Here is a 4,598-nt window from a genome sequence, read left to right on the forward strand (position 1 = left end):
ATGTATATATAAACATATTTGCCAATATTGTGTTAAGTTATATTTATATAGAGATACAATTCATTACATAGATATATTTGAAGTTTATTTTAAATCAAATACAATTAAAACAATCCTAAGTCCTTTAAAGATATTTTCAAGTGAGATCTCAGTTTACTGGTCAGAGCAAGAAAGATCTGAAACCTATTGGTTATGTCTTATTGGAGGCAAGAAATACAACCTTTAAGGCAGGGAGCTGGCAGAAACGTTAGCACTCCGGGCCGAAATGCTTAGCAGTATTTCGTCTGTCTTTATGTTCTGAGTTCAAATTCCGTCGAGGTCGACTTTGCCTTTTATCCTTTCGGGGTCGATAAGTTAAGGACCAGTTGCGTACTGGGGTCGATCTAATCAACTGACGCCCCAAGAATTTAAGACTTTGTCCCTAGAGTAGGGACACAAACATATATACGTAAACACCATTATTTATAGCTTGTCGTATATGTATATAATTATCTTGGAACGAAGGCCAGAGTTCGCGAAAATGAGGCATTGTGGCTTTAACATATGCAGTTTCCTGTACAATTCAATGTACCTTGCAGTATACACGCACAATCTCCCACGCACATACTCTCTCACGGTCACAAATGCACACACACCTAAAACATACACACACATAATCCTGCCCTCCTCTCACTATTTAGCTACCTCCATTGATATATGTGCACATTTAAGTGAAACGTTTTATTGAAATTTATGTTTATCTGGATATTATTTTGCTTCTTCTGTTTACAACATATTGTTCCCTCTATGTGTGGATGCTTGCAAATTCCTGTGAATGTCACTTTATAGAATGTGATAAGGTGTTGACATATTTCATGACAAAACACACCCATCAATTCGTATATCTATTCTGTGAACTGTTGCATAAAGACGTAAATCTTGAAAATCCCGGCCTTAAACCTGGTAATCTTTTCTTGTATTTTCATAGGAATCTATTTGCAATTCCACGAAGTTTTACGTGATAGCTTCTCGATGTAATGATAAAGCCAATGACTGATATAGGAAAAAATATTTATTAACAGCTCTATGTATTATAAAATATAACAACAGCGAAGGAATTCTCAGTTTGCGTTGGCCAGGAAATTTGTAGTCATATATTTAACTAAACAATGAAGACACCTGAAGCTTTGCCGTTAATTTTTATCATCGAAGTAGTTCCAGTGTCTTTTAAAAATCTTAGCCAATTTACGGGTCGCAGTTAAATATATTTTAAATTCCACCATGCAATGATGAAAACTGTGGTACGTATTGTGTAATAGACTTCTGTATCATACGTGAGTGTGTGTAGCTGTGTGGTAACAAGCTTGCTTCCAAACTACATGGAACCATGGAAACTTGGGCAAGTGTCTTATAGTATAGGCACGGACGGATAAATGTCTTTTGAGTGTATTTGGCTGACGCAAACAGCAAGATAGACACAAAGAAACACACATAAATATTCATATCGATGTATATTCCTCTGTATGTGTATGTCTGTGTGTATGCGTGCGTGTACGTGTGTATGTGTGTATCTATACGACGCTTTCTTTCAGTTTCTGTCAACCAAAACCGCCCACAAGGCTCTGCTCGACTCGAGGCTGCAGTAGAAGAAATTTGCAAATGTGCCACGCAGTGGAAATGAACCCAGAACTATATAGTGGAGAAGCAAGCTTCTTAGACCACATCCACGCCGCCTTGTTTATATTCTATTAAACGACTCAATGCTATGTTAGAAATTGCTTCAGCCCGTTGCCATTGTTGTACATTGGAAGCGAATACACGAGTTTATAATTTTAGACAGACTAAATGATTAATTCGCTTGTCATTTTGTTACGTCCAAAACTTCATAACATCACTTCGTAAAGTATTGCCCGAAAAAGTACAGAATGGACAGTTAGCTTGACATACAACACGGAAATGACACGCTGGTGGCATTACTGTATTATTAGAGAGTTACTCAAAGCGGAAAGTGTATAGACAATACTACAAGTGTAAGAGATTGGTGGAATTTACTCATACTTTTTAAAGTAAAACTCCCCGAAACACGAATGAAGTTGTAACATAAAAACTCAAAACATTTGTTGCAATGATAACAAAGACTCTCTGTGGGTGAGACATAAATATATGTAAGGAGTCGTTTGAGACAGATGAACGACACGCGACAGTTTCTCCCACGTGGTTGATGGAGATGCGATATATCAAATACCACCATTAACATGAAAGGAACTATCATAGATTAGACTGTATTTAATATATTCGCTGGTGTTGTTGTTATTGCTATAGTTATGGTTGTCACCGTTGTTTTTCCTTGATATTCCGTTTGTTATTTCGTTGATTTTTCTTTTTGTTTTTACAGTGTTATATATTTATTTGAAACTCATTGGGTTATGTTTTACAGTATTTCATTTATCTTCATGATATTTTTATTACGTTTATTTTTAAAATTTTCAAATTTGTATTTTCACAATATATTTGTTGTCCACATTGCTAAGATTGATGCGGTTCTTACAGTTTTTGTGACATTTTGATGATGAGAGTTACATATGATATATATATATATATATATATATATATATATATATATATATATATATATATGTATGCGTGTGTGTGTGTGTGTGTGTGTGCGTGCGTGTGCGTGTGTGTTTGTGTGTCTGTGTGTGCGTCTCTGTGTCTGTGTATGTGTTTATATGCCTCTTTTTAGATTTGTCGTTCTATTAGTTATCGTTGATGTTTTTCTTAGCTTTTTGTAGTAATTTTTTTGTTATGTGTTCCTGTTCTGACTGCTTTTGCAGTTATTGCTGTTTTGCCTGCTGCTGTGGTCATGCATCTGTAACGATGTCAAAATTGATTTAGCTAATACAAGTGGCTTCAATAGAAACGCATACATCGCATATATATTTGTGTGTGGGTCCGTGTTTTTTGTGAATGTATGTATGTGCGTCTGTGTGTATAAAAATACATATGCAGACATATATGAGTATAAGTGCTTCAGCATAGAAAGATGTATATATATATATATGGATGGATTGATGTATACACATATAAGCACACGTACATATGCAGCCATATCTATGTGTTCGTGTATGTGCAGGTACTATTGCAAATAATTACGTACATACATAGAAACGTATGACATATTTTTGTTTTCTTATTTCTGTGTTAAAACAAATTTACAGTTCGGTAGATATCGAATTTATGAATGAGCAGATCTGTTCTACATTTGCTTTCGTTTTTGATACTGCTGCATAGCCAAAAAGTAAATAACTGAATAAATAAATAAATGAATAAATAGGAAAACCAAACGGGAAGATATTTCCTGAAAATGAAAATTAACAAATCTTTAATGTTTTCAAATGTTACGATATGTATCAAAACTTCATCACTCACAAATATATTGTTCATTCCGATATATGAAAATTTTCTCTTTAGCGCGTTAGATGTTATCGTGTTACGAAGAGATGTCGATGTCTGCATTAAACTGAAATAGGACCATATATACATTGACAAATTCACATAAATATACGCATACATAGACCCACTTACATCGTCACACGTACAAAAACAGGAAAGCACACACAAGCGCATAGAAGAATAGTCAGCACTTCACATCTCAGAGATATGCTTGTCATGAAAGCACATTAAAAGTGTATATTCAATAAGGATCCCTCTACGTAGTCTTTGGAAATTGCTAGATACAGGAACCAAGTCCTTCTATCGTAATGCAGGGACACTCTGAGTAATTGACTCAGCTGTTCTCATTTTCATATTTTAATGGTTCCTACAACACCTCCCCAGCACATCGTCTTTGTTTATGAAATATTTCTTACTTATATTAATTTGAATTCGCTGGAACGATGCTCGTTGCTAGAGACGTGCGACTTCTCAATCGATTGTATACTTCGATCGAAACCATATGACGAAATGACCTGGGACTTCTCGACTATTGTTTATTGAAACGCATTCGTTTAAATATCCACCACGTCCAAAAACTCTTTTTTGTTTATTGTAACTATATGTGACAATTGTTAATCTGCTGTAGCCTGAGACCGTATTTTCACAATAGTTTAATATTGGTGGTTGATTTAAACTTAAATCCTCCCAAAACTTGTGAATGGTTGCGCATCAATGCATATAGACACACATACATACATACATATACATACATACATATACATACATACGCACGCACGTACGCACATACATACATACATACATACATACATACATACATACATACATACATACATACATATGGCAACTCTTCACACCGATGTCTTGAGCGAAAGCTAATCATTTTAAACCATGAACTGAGGACGATGATCGAGAAATGTCGCTATCGCATGCGAATTTTTGAAAGAGCTGGTATCAATCGCAAGTTTGCTTCCGACCTACAAGAATTATGCAGAGAGCTGAGGAAGGAAAACATTACCATTAAGAAAGCTCCCTCCCAAGAAGATCTACAATCATTGTGGTCAAAATTTTTGACGGAAAGACGGATTTCAACCTGAATGCATCATGGTTAAATACAATTGAGAGAGAATAGCGTACCAGTATTAACAGCAAACCATATATATATA

The sequence above is a fragment of the Octopus bimaculoides genome, chromosome 25 (assembly GCF_001194135.2).
Source record: "Octopus bimaculoides isolate UCB-OBI-ISO-001 chromosome 25, ASM119413v2, whole genome shotgun sequence".
Classification (NCBI taxonomy): domain Eukaryota; kingdom Metazoa; phylum Mollusca; class Cephalopoda; order Octopoda; family Octopodidae; genus Octopus; species Octopus bimaculoides.